The following is a 20,722-nucleotide window of genomic DNA, read 5'->3' as shown; positions in this document are numbered from 1 at the left end:
CATTCGATTTTAATTATTATTTTGAAATATGATTTTGTTTGTTTTTTTAATAATTATTCCATAATTTTTTTTAAATTAATTAAAATGAATATTTAAAGGAAAAATATATAACATTATTCTGTTTCTTTAAACCAAATGTTAAAGAAACGATTTTAAACGCTTAGATAGTTAAAGAATTCATAATTCTGAGAAAAAAAATTTTTTACTTCTTTGTACGAAGTAAAGGAATATTGTGATCGCGAAAAATTTCGATTTTCAGATTTCAACGGAACTATACATTTTGTCTAGTTTCGGCGTGACGTCTGTACGTACATACATATATCACAGATAACTCAAAAACGATTAGCCGTAGGATGTTGAAATTTTGGATTTAGGAGTGTTGTAACATCTTGTGCACCTCCACTTTTGATTGCAATCGACTGGATCAAAAGTGGTCCAAAAAGTCCAAAATAAATTGGATTTTGAACTTTTTCTTAACTGCAGTACTAAGCCCTCATTGAGAAATTTGAACGATATATCATACGTGGTATTTATTTTCATTGGTTCAAAAGTTATAGTCAAATAAAATTTTAATTAATGAAATATTTGGATCTTACAAGGGGAAGACATATCGGTTCGAATTTTTTATCTCCTTCATCTCCTTTTTTTAAATTTAAATATATTGTGATTAGTTAATAATTATTACCTTCTGATTGTAAAAAAATACAGTAAATAATAATTCAGTAATAACAATAAAAAAGGAAAAAAATATCAAAGTTATTAGTGAAATAAAATTTTACGTACTTTTAATTTAAAAAAAAAGTGGAATATGTAATTTAATAGGCGTACTAGCAAGTCATGCGATGTCAACATCAGATTTTTAAAATTTCTTCTAACGGCAATTCAAATATGTGCTATAGTATATAGACTATTTTGAAAGTTAAAATTATGTAAAATATAAGAAAAAATAATAAAGTATAAAAAATTAAAATTAAACATATTTTTAATAAAACTACATTCCGCACGTAGACTATTTATTTACGTAATCATTGCCAATATTGTGACGTATTTTCTTGTAGCAATCATTAGCTTTAAAATATCTTTGTCGCCAATTTAATAATTGACAGCTTCTCTTTCAGTTCATCACCATTCCCAAACCACGTAAAACGTTTTCAGAATATACAGAAATCGGTAAGAGATAATTCTTATTTATATGATTATTAAAATGAAAACGTCCCCTCAGAATGATGATGTTCGATTTACCCTTCCGAAACATTTCACCATTTCTGGAAATATTTTTCAGAAATCACATTAATAATTTACAAAGCATTCAGGTGCCTAGGAATTTCAGTTTGTATCATTTACTGAAAGTCCAAAAAAATTTATTTATATATACACGAGGTCTGTTCAAAAAATAATCAAACTTTTTTAATTACGCGCCAACGGAGATATTAAGTGACATGTGGTTGGCAGCACTGTGTTCCGCATAATCTCATCTGTAACCACATGTTCTTGGATTGTTGATATCTCGTTTAGTTTTTGTGTTATTTGAGTACATGTTTTAGTGTTAGTAGCGATTTTTGTAATGTGCAAATTTTTGATGATTGAACTTTTGTCTCAATGTCGTAGCCGTAAACCCAGCTTTCGTCTCCCGTTACGATATTTTGTATGACTGCCTTATCGTCATCGGCTTGTTCAAGGAGTTGTGGCAATTGTCCACTTGATATTCTTTCTGCTGCTCGGTTATCAAACGAGGGACAAACTTTACTGCAACTTGATATATGTTCAATTTTTCAGTCAAAATGTCATGGCATGATCCAATCAAGATGATAACCCTTTTTTTAAAGTTCTCTGACAGTCAATCGACAATTTGCACGCACCAGATCGTGTATGTCATAAATTGAAGTCAAAGGCTTTCTTGGTCGAGGATTAGCTTCAATTGACTGACAAACACTTTTAAATCGTGAAAACGACTTGCAGCATTGTGCACGACCCAGAGCATTATCCCCGTAAGCTTGTTTCAAAACTTGAAAAGTTTCTGTATACGTTTTCCTCAGTTTCACGCAAAATTTTACGTTGTATCGTTGTTCCTGAAAAACGCACATTAAAAAACTTGCTACTAACACTTAAACACGTTGCACTCAAATAATAATAACACGAAAACTAAACGAGGTATCAATAATCCAAGAACATGAAGTTACAGAGGAGGTAATGCGAAACACAGTATGACCAACCGTACGTCACTAAATATCTCCGTTGGCACGTAATTACAAAAGTTCGCTTATTTTTTGAATAGACCTCGTACATATATATATTAATGCATGAATTATTACATAGTTACCGGCAATTACAGTGGTCTTATTAGTTTTAAAAGATTACAATTCCCCTCGTATACGATCAAACTTTGCCAGAGAAATTATTAAACGGTTGTTATTTTCAAGAGAATTCATCGAGACGAAAACACAGTGCTAGTTTTGTTTTTATCGTGCTAGAAAGAGACAGAAACCCTTTTAAAGAGCATTACAATCGCTTTTACTAAATGCATATTAATTGTATTCTGGGCCTTTAACAAACTGCATGACGTGGTTAAGTGTAACTCTTTATTACGCCGGAAGCAGCAGAGTCGAACAAAATATCACGTGATTCTTGTAAAAACACTTCTAGGGCATATTATACTTTGTGCACGCAACAATTTTATTTGAACTTTATTTTCACAGTAATATATTTATGTTTACGAGCGTTTAAATAAATTGTTATTTCTAATTAATGAACAGTTACTAATGAATAGTTATTAATTAACTGTAATAATGAATAGTTATTGTAAATAAAACGATGCTATTATTAATTTACTTTAAAAAAAAAAATAATTCATTTCCTAATTTAATTTAATTTTTTAAGATTTCAGATATTCATCGTTTTTGTAAATACTCATAAAAAATACAGTGTTTAACTTAAAATACGACCATCACTTAGTTTAGTCTAAAAATAATAGTTTATTGGTAAACGCTTACATAATAATTTACAGGTGTTGAAAATGATCTCTATCCACTTCTATGCACTTGTCAACATGTCTGACCATGTTCCTAGCTGCTCTTGTTAGCTGTTATCCTATTTTGTTTATTTGAAAAATATATATTTCAAAACAATTCATATCCATAATTTATACTCGTGTACCAAAATTATTATTTGCTACGTTACATGCTATGCTATCTGTTGAAGAATTCAGTAACTATAAAATCCTACGATAAAAGATAAATGTAGTCAATTTAATTTTGTGTAGTTGATTAAAATGTTTTTGGTTTTAGTTAATGAAACCGATAAAATGTAATCGTAAAATATCACAAGATTTGATTAACCTAATTAATTTAGTTTCTATATATCTTTATTATTATTATTATTATTAGTTAAAAAAAAGATAAAAAAAAACAACTTGATATGACCAAAGTAAATAGACCAATTTGTCCATTAAAACATCATCCTTTAAATTATGGTAAAATTTTAACAAAACTAATGTTTCTTTTGAAAACGTTTTCTTGGTAGAGGTCGGAAATACACTTGAGCATAGCCATGGCAACAGCTAGTAACTTCTACATTTTAAGAATAGATTTAAAATTTTTTGTACGGTGATATCTATTATTACATAATATAGAGAAACATCACTGTTTATCACAAGGAAGGATGAGAGCGGTATAAAATCGGTAAAAATTGCGTCACATAATTTGTGACTGGCCTCGATGTCTTACTAGTTATCGCACTACCAAATATTAAAATAAAATTGATGTGGACACCACATCACTTCCTTGAACGCCTATTAAATTACTAATACACATTTTTAAAAGTATATAAAATTTTATTTCTTGAATAATTTCTGATTTTTTTCATTTTTTGTTGTTGTTATTATTGAATTATTATTTATTGTGAAAATGTTTTTATAATCAAAAGTTAATAATTATAAATACATTAATATATTTAAATTAAAAAAAAAGGAAATAAAGTCGGATTCGAACCGATATGCCTTCCCCTTGTAAGATCCAATATTTCATAAATTAGAATATGAATTGGTTATAACTCTGGAACCAATGAAAATAAGTACCACTGATGATATATCTTTGAAAGGCTCTCAATGAGGGCTCATTACTGCAATTAAGAAAAAGTAAAAAATCCATATTTTTGGATTTTGGGCGTTTTGGACATTTTTGGTAAAGTCGATTGCAATCAAAAGGGGAGGTCTTGAACTAGATGTTACAGCAGTCTTAAATCCAAAATTTCAACATTCTACGGCTAATCGTTTTTGAGTTATATACGTACGTACAGACGTCACGCCGAAAACTAGTTAAAAAGAATTAAGGGATGTTCAAAGAGGATATTTCCGTTGAAATCTGAAAACGAAATTTTTCGCGATTACAATACTTCGTGTAATTATTGTGATAAAAAATATACAAAGGTTTTAAGCCACATTTTAAGGATTAGTGATAGAATTCCTGACAAAATCATCGCCTTTATCAAGAAAGAAAAACCCAAAGCGTATATTTTGATATAGTTAAGAAAGATTTAATCAAAGAAGTAGCTTCAAAACACAAACCTATTAAAGGAGCTATAATTTTTCTTGTCCTTGAGACCCCATTTTTTCCACCCCTTGGCCCATATCCAAAGAATAGTAGGAACTTTAAACGAATTCGATATTTTACTTAATAAGAAAGTTATGAAAGTGAAACTTGGACGATCGGAGTGAGTACCTGACAAGAAAAGATTAGAAGATTTTAAAATGTGGTGCTACAGGAGAATGTTAAAAATCAGATGGGTGGATAAAGTGACAAATGAAGATGTGTTGCGGCAAATTGGGGAAGAAAGAAGCATTTGGAAAAATATAGTTAAAACAAGAGACAGACTTACAGGCCACGTATTAAGGCATCCTGGAATAGTCGCTTTAATATTGGAGGGACGGGAAGAAGGAAAAAATTGTGCAGGCAGGCAACGTTTGGAATATGTAAAACAAATTGTTAGGGATGTAGGATGACGGGAGTATACTGAAATAAAACGACTAGCACTAGATAGGGAATCTTGGACAGCTGCATCAAACCAGTCAAATGACTGAAGACAAAAAAAAAGAAAGTTGTACGATATTTTGTTTTTTGAAAAAGCTCCCCCATTTTCACTCCCATGGCTTAATTTTCTCCATAAACGAACTCAACCGAGATTTTTGGTCGTTATATTTTATGTATAAATTTGAAAGTGATTGGCGCAAAATTACGGTAGTTATTTGTCTACAAGAAAGTGAAATATATATATGTGTGTATGTGTATAAACTTTTGACCTGACGGTGGTTTTGGGTTCTGGGCGATGTGAAACGCTAAGATATGTCAAAATTTTCCGGAAGTCGAATCACGGTACCCATTACAATAGGTAGCTTTCTTTTGAAATCTATCTAATTGAATGTCGCGGTCCTGTGAATACATACAAAACCAAGAAGCTACGAAGAAACTTAAAATTATATCATTGGAAAAAAAGAAAAAAAAGCAATGCTAAGAAACGAGGTCCATGTTTATACTGTATTTTTGAATCAATAACTATCAAAAGATTTATCATAGCTAAAAGGAACACCAGTTTAATCTATAAACTTTTTTTTTTTGCTGTTGAATTGATAATTAATAAATTGTAACTTGTTATTATATCATATAATTAATTTTGTATACGTTATATATAATACGATTACATAAAAAACGTTTTTTAATTGTTAATTAGAAAATATACTCCGCATAAATAATTAAATTATATGCAATACTATTAATTAGTAATATTTCTGGAAATAATAATAAATATTCTGAAATGAATAATTAAATTATAAAAATGATATATAATACTAAACGACGTCACATTAAAAAATATTTTTAGTGGTTTATTTAACACAAGAAAATATTATACTAGTATTATCAGATACAAATAAACAAGTACAGTTCACTTAACTGCTGGTTGCTAACTACTCTTGCAAACATAGTACATCAGTTTTAATATATTATAAGAAAACAGTAACAGATTGTACAAACAGTTCTAATTCTTTATTGAATGTTTGATAAGGTTTGAAGATAAAACTGATATTTATAATTAATAATAAATGCCATTCTTATCACGTTTCAGGCAATTTTAAAGTTCTTTTTTCAGTGAATTCAATAAATTGATATCCTCAGTATAATTTTATAAATAACTAGCATCCCCGTCGCAGATTCCATGTTCGGAAAAAGCTGAAAAAGTCAAAAATATTTGGCTTTTTCCGCTTCTAGAAAATCAAAAGATTAAATATTTTCTTGTGATTCCAATGAACTTTTTCTTTTTTCTGTTTAGCCTCCGGAACCAGCGTAAGGTATTACTTCAGAGGATAAATGAGGATGATATGTACGATTGTAGTCGTGTACAATCTGAAGTCGACCATTTCTGAAATGTGTGGTTAATTGAAACCCAACCACTAAAGAACATCGGTATCCACGAACTAGTATTCAAATCCGTGTAAAAGTAACGTTTACTAGGTTTTGAACGTTGGAACTCTCGACCTTCGAAATCAGCTGATTTACGAAGACGCGTTTACCACTAGACCAACCCGGTTGGTTACGCTCTATAGGGTTACTTGCGTTTCCCGTCGCGGTCAATATTTTTTTTTTATTTTATATATTTTAGTCAAGTAACCAACCGAAGGCAGGTACAGCCAGTTACATCGGATATACACTAACAGTGTTGGTTTATCCGCTGTGCCGTACAACCGTTGCATCTCTTAAAAAAACTGAAATGAAATTAAAAACTCAAAAATGGTTTTTATATATTTATGTGAAGAGTACTTGCGAGCCAAAATCTACTAAATATCTCGTTTAGTACAGTCGGTAATGGGGAAACTTACAATCATTGTTCAAATTTTTGTTTTTCCAGGTTGAATTTCGAAAAATTTAGAAATTGGTTTTTAAATATTTACATGAAAATTGCACAAACTGAAAATTAAGTTGATATCTTCATTTATTACTAAGAAATTAAAAAAATTACCGTGTTTCAAAAAAACATTTTTTTATTCCATTTAACCTTTTAAATTCGAAATTTCAAAAAAATTAGAAATTGGTATTTAGATATTCACACGTAAATTACACCCGTAAAAACCAAGTTATATCTTCATTTGTTACCGAGAAATTAAAAAAAAAGAAATAAATTTCATTGTTCTGCATTTTAACCCTTTAAACTTAGAATTTCAAAAAATCCTTTCTTAGTACTCACTTACAACGTAAGAGGAACGTGTATACAAATTTTCATCAATTTATCTTCAGTAGTTTTTCGTGGGCATTAATTATGAATCACTTACATGTTCTTTTGTATATAGATACTATATAGTGCTCTTAAAGTACAGCAACCGTTAAATAACTTTTCAACCGATATTTAAATAAAATGAAATTTAAAAAATACTCCTATCTCGAAATGATTTACTCTTCAGCATTAAATTGCATCCACAAAGAATCATGGGGATAATTAAAAAGATTTTAAATGAAAAGAATAGCATTTAACTTATTTTATAGGGTATTGGAGAACAAAACATTTGATTTCAAAAACATCCAGCTACGAATTGCTGGCATTTAATATTTTCCACGATTAGTTTCAAAGGTGGCCTACGGTATACTCCAAGTAGTAGTCTCATATCGTAAAATAGGTCGTTCTGAGATAGGATCATTTGCAAAACTTTTGTTGAATAGTAATTTAAGAGGTTTTGTAAACAATTTTTGAACCAGCTGTAAAAAATTTTAAATGGACCTCAAAATCTGATGCGGTTCATTTAAAATAATTTAAAACAATCCTAGCGTTCCCATTTAACATTTTTGAGTCGTTCCTTTACTACGGTGGCTCCTTGGGTGCTTGGGATGTGATTGTATTATATCAAAATATAAATCGTTAAGGTTGGAGACATTTGCTAAATTGAATTATTTATGTTTAATGGTAAAAGTCATTTAAGGGTTGCCGTATATTATATATTATGAACATCATACATACAGTGTTTCACGAGGAATCTGCAATACTTTACAGGCGTATTCCGACTATCAATGAAAAGAACAATGAAAAAACTACATATAAAAATGAAAAAATTACATATAAACATAGGTCTCGAAACGCTTCGTTAGCGAATTACTTTTTTTTTTGTCTTCAGTCATTTGACTGGTTTGATGCAGCTCTCCAAGATTCCCTATCTAGTGCTAGTCGCTTCATTTCGGTATACCCCCTACATCCTACATCCCTAACAATTTGTTTTACATATACCAAACGTGGCCTGCCAACACAATTTTTTCCTTCTGCCTGTCCCTCCAATATTAAAGCGACTATTCCAGGATGCCTTAATATGTGGCCTATAAGTCTGTCTCTTCGTTCAGCTATATTTTTCCAAATGCTTCTTTCTTCATCTATTTGCCGCAATACCTCTTCATTTGTCACTTTATCCACCCGTCTGATTTTTAACATTCTCCTATAGCACCACATTTCAAAAGCTTCTAATCTTTTCTTCTCAGATACTCACTCCGATCGTCCAAGTTTCACTTCCATATAAAGCTACACTCCAAACAAATACTTTCAAAAGCGAATTACAGCTAGCGAAAAATTTCGCCTGGATCTCAGCTCCCCCAGTAAAATAAGGTCGTACTGGAATTTTTTGGACGTTAATCTAGAGGAAAAATTAATGGTTTTCAATGATTTTTGAACTGAAAAATTCAATAAAATATGTCCCACAACTGTATATTCTTTAGATTTTAAGATGTTTGATTTAAAACCCAAAATTAGGGATCTAAAAAACACTTTTAATGTTTCTTAAATAAGTAATAAATGTATAAAGGTTTCTACACACACAACTTGTGGAGAATTTAATTCTTAAAAAGGTGATGTAAATAATATTAATGAATACTGAACACAATATTTTCAAATTCGTTTCTATTAAAAACCAAACACAACTAGCAGGTAAAAACAACTCAAGAAAGTATCATATTTGGAATGACACCAATCTGCACGCCACCTCAGAATCAAACTATTAATGTCGGCTTTCGATAAATGTCTGATGCTGTGTAGTAGGAAATATTCTGATCGGATATTACGTCCTTAATCGTCGACTGTGTGGGGAGGCCTATCTAAATTTTCTTCAAAATGAATTTCGTGTACTTTTAGAGGATTTTCCACTGGAAACGCGAAGAGTTATGTATTTTCCACATGACGGAACCCCAGCACATTTTGATCGCCGTGTAACTCAGCATCTTAATGAACCATTCCCAAGTAGGTGGATTGGCCGAGGAGGACCAATAGCGTGGCCAGCCAGATCTACTGATTTGAACCCGTTAAATTTCTTAGTATGAGGACACATGAACTAATTAGTGTATGCTCAAAAATTCAACAATGAACGTGAACTTTTACAATGAATCATGGTTGCCGCCCAAGAAATAAAAAAAACAGTCCACGAATGTGGGAGGAAGCAGCGAGGTCCTTAAATCGTCGCACTGATGTGTGTATTGCCAATGGAGGTGGACATTTTGAGCAGCTAATGTACTACTCACTGTAAGTTTATCAAATTAAATAATTTAAATGAAAAATACTGTCGAATATTTAAATGAACGTTTGATTAAAATTATTTCGAGAGAAATAGGACTATAATTTAAATTTTCGTTTGCAGTGTTCAATGTTTATAACTGTTTAGTTGTGTTTGGTTTTCAATAAAAACAAATTTGAAAACATTGTGTTCAATGTTCATAGACTTAGATACATCACTTTTTTAAAAATTTGATTCTCCACAAGTTTTATAGAAAACGTTTTTGCATTTATTACTTATTTAAGAAAGTTATTTTAAGCTAAACATTAAAAAGTTGTTTTTTAGACGCTTAATTTTGGGTTTTAAGTCAGATATCATAAAACCTAAGAAAAAATAGTTGTGGGACCTATTGAATTTTTCAGGTCAAAAACCATAGAAAACCATTAATTTTGCTTCTAGCTTAACGTCCAAAAAATTTCAGTACGACCTCATTTCACTGGGGGAGCTGAAATCCAGGCGAAATCTTTCGCCAGCCGTAACTCGCTAACGAAGCGTTCTCAGACCTATGTTTATATGCACTTTTTTTCATTGTTTTGATAAGCGAAATACGCCTGTAAAGTATTGGAGATTCCTCGTGAAACTCTCTATCTATCTCTCTCTCTCTCTCTCTCTCTCTCTCTCTCTCTCTCTGTGTGTGTGTGTGTGTGTGTATATATATATGTGTGTAATTTTTTTGAGCGGGCAAGAACATATTTAGTACCTATAGTATACTGTTAACATGATCAGTAAATCATATCTACACTTCTACAGAACACTGGAGTTAAATAACGTTAATCACAGTAAAACTATTGCAATTAACAGTATTTTATATGGAATTTATTGATCAATGGAAACTACCTTATCAATTGCTTTTGCCATTAACCTTTCATTGTTACTTCAAGCATTTAAAAATTTAGAATTCAACTACTCTATATGAGATTTCTAAGAGATGCTCACTGTGAGATTTTAGGAAATGAAAAAAAAAAACAAACTTAAATTACATTTGAATTAAAATAATAATAATAAAAACATGTAATACGATGAATTCATTCAAGAATTTAAAATTCTTCCAACGAACGAAGTGAGAAATAAAATATATTAGTGATATAAACGTGACTTGAAAATTTTAATTTCATTCCCCATAATAAATATAATCATACAATTCGGATTATAGAATGAAAAATCTATTTAGCATTTTTAAGTACAATCTATTTAAAACAAATTTTTTTATTATTTTTTATGTACTTTTCGAAGAATGTACGGTATTACTTTTGTCATATGGTGGGAGTAGGAGGTGAAAATGAATTCTCAATAACGTTTTAAGACATTCACTTAAATTGGGATGTCCTTATATATATAAGGAAAAAAAGAAAGTTAAGTTAAAAAAAGTTAAGTTAATTTTATATATAAAATTTTGTGGCTCGAAAATCTCCAAAACTAATTCATCAATTTAATTGAAATTTAGTGTAATAGTTTAGTAAGTAGTGTATCTGAAGTGTGCATATGAAAATTTGATGAAGATTGATTGAGTCGTTCTTGAGTTACGCTCAATTTAAGGTCGAAAAAATTTGAGCGGGGCAAATTAGAAGCGAGCGAGGTTCATTATGATGTTGCAACTTGGAACGTTGACGAATCTTTATCTGAGATATCTATTTTAGCGATATTAAACCAAATTAAAAAAAATAATTGTAATATTAAAACTAGATTAAATTAACGAAAATTCAGTTTTCTTACGCAGAACTACGCAAGAATTCTATTTTAAAACAATTATTTTACTACATAAGCTGTCAAATATTTCATCAGGGAATACAATATTGAAATAAGGTATGAATAATGCCAACTTTGACCAAGATTCGAGCCTGAGATTTTCTGGCTGAAATTTATTATTACTTATTCACGAAGATCTTTAGCATTTTATCTTGGCATTATTAATTGAATAAATAAATCAAATTAAAAAAAAAAATTAGAGAATATTTCTTGTATTCTCATTTTTCTTCGTTCTGCATAATGCGTAACTGAATCATAGAATATAACAAAAAGTTATGTATGTAGTTTGTAACTTTATCAGCGGTGGCTCGTAGCTAAAATTAGTGGGGGGGTGCTGCTCCAGAAAATATTTTTCTGGGCCTTTTCAAGGTCACGGTTAAAGTTTTCTGTAAAATAAAAGAACTGAAAAAAGACTGAATGGAATAGAATAGCTGGAAGCAGGATAATAATCTAATTCTACATTTTATCACATTTAAGAATATAGTATACGGTTTAACCGAATAAATAATAAGATGCCAATACAGATAACATTTTTTTAGTATTATTGGATAATAACTTAATAAAATGTCCGCTTAAAAATACTATAGTCCAGTGGCGCTTAATTTAGATTTCTATGTACACAGAAACAAATACATAATTAGTTTTTAGTAATTACCTTCTCTTTTGCCCTTCCAGCGTGTTTTTGGACAGATTTGGCAATCAAAGAGCCCTAATTTTCCGCCATTTTCTGATCACTACTGGAAAAACAACTAAACCACTTCATATTCCTTCCACCAACTAAACTAGAAAATGGAACAACAAGGAACGCTCCGTACACACGCTTTCCATACACCAGCACGCTAGAGTCGGCACTGCAGGAGCAACAGTGCTTTTTCTCCCTCGCAGCCTTGCGTGCAGCTTCCTATGTGCGCATGCGCACAACAGCCAAACGCTACACCGCTAGAACAGTGAAGCGCACAGTTCCATACAATGATTTTTGTATATTTTTCATAAATTGGGGGATGGCTACTGACATTAAGCTTAAGGATTAAATATTGTACAAATATAAAGAAAGAATTAAAGAAAAAAGGACTCACTATATTAAATGTTATCGATAATATCAAGAGGAAATAGCGGATGTTACAGTTCTACAGTGCCTGTACGCGAGCCGCCACTGAATTATATATATTTAGATATACTAGGATTGAATTATAGAATTCATCTGTAAGTAATAGTAATCATTTATAAACTATTTGAAATTGAAAGTAAATAAAAAAAAAATACAATTTTTTTTTTTAATCTTTAAATCGCAATTTTATTTTTACTTTTATTATTTTTTTTCCTATCTATCCCAATTTTTTGATACGACTAATCATATTCAGCTTTACTTTTATAATATTCAGCTGTATATGTATAATAATTATAAAAAGTCACTGCCTCTAAGTATCCCATCTCGTAAAATGACTTTGCACCTGTTTAAGTACGAGAAGTGCTTTCATTTCAAGTGACCTACACAGCTTTCATATGTGTTAGAAAGTCCTCCTCTGCATCATTTAATTCTGGATTAAAGATTATAAAAAATTCTAAATTTTAATTCCGAATGAATTGTAATAAAATAATATTTTTTAATAATTTTTATTAACTAATTAATTAATATCTAAGAATAATTAAAATAAAAATCTACATTAAATAACCTAAACTTGTAATGTAATAATTTAAAACTATCGAAAGTGATTAAAAATAATACGATTTATTTAAAATTATCTCTGGTTAGTAAATTATTAAAAGTAAAACGAATTCTTTTTTATTTTAATGAAATCGTAATCTTGATATTATCATTTAACTGTATTATCATATGTGAACTTACCCCCCCCCTATTTTTTATTAACTTAATCATATAATTTTAAATAGTGACATTAATAAGTCTTCAAACTCTAAAAACAAAATTTCGGTCAAAAAATCACAAAAATTCAAATCTGCTGAATCTTTGCATGTCGATATCATTTTATTATACAGAAAAAAAAATATTTTGCCTTATGCGTTAAAAAAAAATGGAAAAAAATTATTTTTGGTTCTCCTAAATTAAAAAAAAAAAATTAAATAAATTTATACAAACCGAGATCATAAAGCAAAAGAGAATAAAATACTTACACAAAAAAAAAAATCTTTGTTATTTTTTAAACAGAATTATTTTTATATAATATGAAATTAAAAATAAGATCTTTTAATAAAGGATAGGTAAAGCAAGAAAAATTTGAATTTTTGTGATCCTTTTGTAGCCTTATTTAAAATTTGGTGTATAGAAAATAAAAAAAAATACAGTTTTAAGCAGGTAAACTATGGCTTACAATCTCGTAGAACATTCCAATATTTATTTTACGAATTTTCTTTTATTTGAAGAAAAACTTCCAAAAACGTTTTGTTTAGCCGTGCATCCTTTTTGATTTTTCATAAGTATATCATCAGTATGATATATCTTAAATAAAATGCATTAACCATAGTTACCTCAATATATATTATAAAATTTAAATAAATATATTTTTTTTAATTTTACCCCACAATTACATACGTTTGAAAAGTACAATTAAGATTACAATGAATAACCTACAAAATTTAATGAATTTTTTAAATTTTTAAAATCGTTTTTATAAAAATCAGAATATTATATATCATTTTCTGTAAATGATAAAGTAATATATAGAAAACATTATGGAAGAATTTTTTATTTTAAAACACTTCTTGTAAATATATTTTTGGAAATAAAAAATTGAAAGAGGTTAATGCCCCAAGCATTATATATATATATATAAAAAAAAATAAAATGGATAAAAATATAACAGTAAGTAATAATAATTTAATATTCACCTTATGTTTTAAAATAACGCTCAGCAACGCCTATGCTTTGGGAAGCTAATACCACATGAATTTGCGTATAAAACCAACATGCTTTCTTTGTACCACAATGTTTATTTAAAAGTACAGTTACCGCATGTCGCCAACTACATTAGAAACCTTGTGTATAGATGAAAATTTAAAGGGACAAGATAAAAATTTAAAGATTAACATTTAAATTAAAAGAAATTAAATTTGAAAAATAAAAATTTAAAGAGTGACTCACTGTAAAATTATTGTAGTTTTACACTAAATTCTGAATTCCATTATAATGCTAGGCATTCACCTGATAACATTTTTGAACTGGGAAGAATAAGTTAAATTGAATTATCGGTAATTAGTTCAAATTTCTACATTTTACTGCTTCGTAAAACGTGATTTATTTCACGAAAATAATAACCATTTTGATAAAATACAGCCAAGACGATAAAAAAACGAAGGTTTTATTACGTTATCCATTATAACCTGTTAATTGTAAGTTATCTTACTTATTTGTTATATAATAGATAATTGTTGCTTTGGGTGAAATTTTATTCATAAAATAATCAAATTTACTTCCTACAAATTATTTGGAATTTGTTTACTCTTCAATTAATATATATTAATTATTTGTATTATTTTTATTAGGCCTAATAATTAAATTACATTATTGACATTAAAAAAAAAATGTAATAAGTATTTATTTATTCTACACCAGCAACTACAGGCTAATAACCAATTACCGTTTCTTTTCTATAAGTGAAATGAATTTTGTAGTACGTAAAAAAAAAAAACAAACTTGACCGGAATTTGAACACGGAACCTTCAGGAAGAAAATAAAGATAATGTTTTCACGAATGTCGAAGGATTAGAATAACAAAAATAATATTAATAATACGAATATATCGATATTATGTATTTTACAGTTATGTTTAAATAACAATTAATTCATTTTGAAAATTTTTTTTTAGTTTTGCTGATAATTTATTGTTTAATTTTTCGTTAGCAGTACGAAAAAATTTGATGTGGATACCACATGACTTCTTTATTGGACTATTAAATTACACGTACACGCTTTTTTAAAATGAAAAGTACTTAAAACTTTTTTTTGTTAATAACTTCTGATATATTTTCTTTCTTTGTTTTCGTTATTATTGAATTATTATTCATCGTAAATTTTTTTTACATATTAAATCAGTATATTTTAAAAAAAAATTAAAAAAAGAAGATGAAGTCTGATTCACTGTGCCTTCCGCTTGTAAGATCAAAATGTTTCATTAATTGAAATATTATTTGGCTATAATTCTGGAACCAATGAAAATAACTACCACTTATGATACAACACTGAAAATCTCTCAATGAGGAGGATTACTACTGTTAAGAAAAAGTCAAAAATTAAAATTTTTTTTGAATTTGGGCTTTTTTGGACACTTTTGGTTCAGTCGATTGCAATTAAAATGGGAAGTACAAAACTAGATGTCACAACAGTCCTAAATCCAAAATTTCAACATCCTATGGCTAATCGTTTTTGAGTTATGCGATATACAAACATACACAAATCACGCTAAAACTAGTCAAAATGGATTCAAGGATGGTGAAAATGGATATTTCCGTTGAAATCTGAAAACCGAAATTTTTCGCGAATACAATCTTCCTTGTACGATATACAAGAAAATAAAAACTAACCTCGTATTATATTATTATCATCATTTTTTTGCTTGGCGATATCGCCACAGAAACTTGAAGTTTGCGCGTGGATATAGGAAATGGAATTTTGTAGCGTATGAAAAAATGCCATGCCTGACCGAGATTTGAACCCGAGACCTCCGGATGAAAATCTGAGACGCTATCATTCGCGCCACAGAGGCCGGCAATACATATATTTATATATAATTTTCTTTCCTTAATTTCTACCATTTTCCGATTTCAGTAATAGATTTTGTACATTAAAAAAAAATCATAAAAGTCCAGCAAGACTGGAATTTACGCTCTCATCTTTCTTATAAATTAAAAAATTTACTATTTAATTTTTTTTTCTTTTGCTTTTTGCTTACGTGGATTTAGCTATAAGTATGGTGATCAATTAAAATTTTCGTATGGGGCTTTTTACAAATCTCAACGTTTCATAATTCCCAATAACAGAAAAACGCACAAAAAAATACTGAAAATTCCAGAAGAATATTATGTATATACCTATATAATACTCGTATTTATTACAGTCTGCATTTTGATACATATCTACTATATAAATATTTAATCTTTAAATCTAGGTCAAATATTTTGTACATTCTAAATTATTCTAATTTATATATATTATATATATATTTGTAAATGAAATTACACAGAGGTTAAAGTTTGTACGTGAAATATGGAAATAAACTTTTTAGAGTATGAAAAATGACATGCCCGACTGGTATTCTACTTCGGGACACCCGGATAAAAGGCCGAAGGCGCTAACACTTCACCACGAAGATCGGCGGAAATTTTAAACCTAATCAGATAAGGAACGGAGTATTTACTGCCATTTTAATGTTTCAACTTTTTTGAAAATATCGTTGGAACTTAAAATTTGCTACAATGGAAGTATTACACAATTTTTTCACAGTACTGATATATTAAGTTAACCTAACTTAGGGGTAGGAACATAAGTTATCTGAATTTAGTTTTTGTTATTTATTTTTAAAAAAACGGATTACTAAACCTCATGAAACTTTGAAAAAAATTTCGTAAATAATTTGTTCCCGATCCAAAAAAGGGAGAAAATTTAAATTATGCTTAAAAAGTCTTATTTATTTACTATAAATTTATTTTTGATTGCATTTTAATAATCTTAAACCTGCTTTATCGTTTAGTACCGCATTAGCAAAAATATTTTCTGTTTGAAATCTTAATTGTAGTAAATTTTAGGTCCCTAAACATAAATGAATATTCTTCAAGTTTTATTCTAATATTATTAAAGAGATTTTATATTAGTTTTAAGGATTCTAGAACCCCCATCTGACAAAAGTGGTAAAACGAGACCAAGATGTAAAAAACGTTTTTTTTTTTTTTAGAAATAAATTTTTTAATTTAAAATTTATTTCTAAAAGTATTCTCCATATTGTATTTTATAACTGATTTAGTAATAATGTATTTAATATTTAAAAATCCTATAGCATTTTTAAAATAAAAGTTTATCATGGATGAAACCGGGAAGATATGCAGCTGTTATGTTTCTTTTAAAATTGTATACTATATTCGAAAAAGTAAGATGTAATTCATCATAAACAATAACATTTAATTTTATTTAGGACTACTTCATTTACTTTTATTTTAAACAATTTACTTTCACTTTAATTTTATATACTACTGGTAGAAGAAAGAATATACCTTTTCAGATTAAAAAGCGGTCGCATCTTTTTATTTTATTAAAAAAAAAAAAATTCTTCTTTGGGTTTCTTCCATAAAGAAGAGAGATAAACTAAAGAAAGAAGAATTTAGAAGTAACCAAAAGTGATTTTTTTCCAGAAAAGGACTTATAGAAAAGCGTAGAAGACTTAAAAGGACAAGGAAGCGTAAAAGGACAAAAAAGCTTATTACGCTTGAATAATCAAAATGTGAGTCGGGTACTGCTTCTGCAGGCCAGGAGGTATAAATATTGCCGGGAATCAGCATAAAGATTCGGTAGTTCTGCAAGTCTGAGTTCAGTGATCGTGCGATGATTTTAAAAGTCATACGTACTTTTTAAATCAACGGTATAACGTTTATCTAAGCGTTGCGGATTATTACTGGTTATATGTTTCGATAAAATAGCCCATTTAAAGCAGTAAACATCATTATTGTTAACATTAGTCACAGTCTTTTTTTGTTTTATTTTATCGGGTAAATCTATATATGAAGAACCACGTAACGGGTTAAATTTATTTATACGCAACATTAAACCGTCGATAATGATTAAAGACCAACAGCTGCCTTTACCTTTAAATTTGGATTCTTCGGCTAATAGTTGTTCAAACGCCTCGTTTATAACTTGATCTAAATCATTACAATTATATATGGGTGTATTTTTAATTTTAAAATTAATGTCTTGATTATCGATTTGGTCGTCCCGACTTTTTTCATATGTACATTCTAACAATATATTAAATTTTACAGCATCTGTTGATACCTGTGATTTTAAGATGTTAAAATAATTACTGAATATATTAAATAAATACTCAACAAAATTACGGTGTTAATTAGTAGGTTGTTTGGTTAAATTATATTTATAAAATAAATAAATATAAATAACCATTTATTAAAATTAATAAAAAGACTCTTCATTTTCCACCGAAATCCGATTGACTACTTTGTTTTTAAATAAAGCTGTAGCTGCAGTGGCGTTAATACGTAAGTACCAAAATCTCTGTTTTCAGATTTCAATGGAACTATCAATTTTGATCATCCCAGATCCATTGTGACTTATTTCGGCGTGACGTCTGTACATACATGGGTATTTGTCTCGAAAAAACTTTGGATTTAGGACTGTTGTAACATCTAGTTGCGTATTTCCCCTTTTGATTGCAATCGACTGAACAAAAAGTGTCCAAAAAAAGTCCAAAATCTAAAAAAATTGAATTTTGGACTTTTTCCTAACTGCAGTAATAAGCCCTCCTTGAAAGCTTTTCAACGATATATCATAAGTGGTACTTATTTTCATTGGTCCAGAGTTATAGCCAAATGAAGTTTGAATTAATGAAATATTTAGATCTTACAAGGTGAAAGCACATTGGTTCGAATCAAGATTTCATCTACTTTTTTTAATTTAAATATATTGATTTGATAAATCCAATAATAAAAAAATATTAAGAAAAAATTCAAAAGTTTTTATTGAAATAAATTTTATGTACTTTTCATTTAAAAAAAAATGTAAATATGTAATTTTACATGCGTAAAAGGAAGTTATTTCGTGTCCACATGAGATTTTTTATTTTTATAGAAATATATGACTGCTTTCATAATTTGCATAATTGAATTGTTTTCTCATACTTATGTTACTTGTTGGTTGATAATGACCAAAAATATTTAATAACGCAGAAGAATTCTATTAAAAAGGCTGTCCATGCGTGACATGCATCCGGCAAGTTTTCAAATTATAAATCCAAATAGAACCTGCAAGCATCTAATCTAATTTAATTGGTACTAGATTAAATTTCCTTAATATGATATGGTATAAAAAGCAGGATGAAACATATTAATTTTAAATTATTATAAATTAAAGATTATGTTAAATGATTTATAATAATGACAAATAGATAATAGATAAATCGGAAAATGAAAAATAATAGAATAAAACTTTGTAATATTGTATGTATTATACAATTTAAACCTTAATCTCAGTTGTTTTTCCGTTGAGTATGGTTTTTATGTTGATTAATGACACGTATTTTATAGTTCAGTCAGTAATTGACTTGTTAGAAAATGCTAAATAAAAATTACTAAATTACTGAATTATAAAACTGTCTGCTACATAAAAATTGTAAAAAAAAGCACTAATGGGCTCCTCTGTAATACAAAAGTAGTATTTATTTTTTAGTTAACGGATTTAACTTCTCTAATATTCTTGGAATTTTATATTAATTATTTTTTATTTATAAAATCTACAAATAACTTTTTACTTTGAAGGTAAAATGTAAAAATATTTAATTTTTATTCCCTATTTATTTTTATAAATTTTTGGTATTTATGTATTAACGCCACCGCAGCTACAGCTTTTTTTAAAAACAAAGTAGTCAACCGGATTTCGGAGAAAAATGAGCCGATATAGAGTTTAACATAGATTCAAAAGTCTCTATTAATTTTAATAAATGGTTATTTATATTTATTTATTTTAGAAATATAATTTAACCAAACTTAACCTACGCTCGCTTCGCTAGCTAATCATGACTAATTAACAGGAGTGTTTTAATTATTTAAATAATTAATAATTACAATAATTACTGAATTTAAATAAATACTCAAAATATTACGGTGTTAATTAGTCAAGGTTAGCGAGCGTAGGTTAAGTTTGGTTAAATTATATTTATAAAATAAATAAATATAAATTACCATTTATTAAAATTAATAAAGAGACTGTTCATTTTCCTCTGAAATCCGATTGACTACTTTGTTTTTAAATAAAGCTGTAGCTGCGGTGGCGTTAATACGTAAGTACCAAATTTTTCATTAAAGATTCTGAAATTTATTGTTATTCCTTCAGCGATAGTTCGAGGTTTGAAAACATAGAAAAACTGATGTGAACAACAACACATAACTTCCTTCTACGCCTATTAACATTGTGTAAATTTGTGTATTACATTTATACAAATTTTTTAAATGAAATGTACGTAAAACTTTATTCCATTAAAATCTTGATATTTTTTTTTTTTAATTGAATGATTATTCATCGTAAAACTTTCTGTGCAAGGGGAGGTTAATAATTAATAAATCAATACATTTAAATTTAAAAAAAAAACAGTTAAAAAAAGAGATTAAATCTGATTCGAACCGAAGTGGCTTCCTCTAAGGTCCAAATATTTCATTAATTAAAATGTTATTTGGCTA

At 28.5% G+C, this 20,722-nt stretch overlaps 1 protein-coding gene across 5 annotated transcripts in view; it reads right to left on the bottom strand.

The window, feature by feature from the left end:
• Window positions 1–20,722, bottom strand: part of LOC142329778 (voltage-dependent calcium channel gamma-1 subunit-like) — a 244,866-nt gene that overhangs the window by 223,190 nt on the left and 954 nt on the right. The gene's annotated exons all lie outside the window — the stretch shown is intronic.

Source organism: Lycorma delicatula, chromosome 9 (assembly GCF_047948215.1).
Source record: "Lycorma delicatula isolate Av1 chromosome 9, ASM4794821v1, whole genome shotgun sequence".
Taxonomy (NCBI): domain Eukaryota; kingdom Metazoa; phylum Arthropoda; class Insecta; order Hemiptera; family Fulgoridae; genus Lycorma; species Lycorma delicatula.
This window is presented reverse-complemented; position numbering and strand designations above follow the sequence as displayed.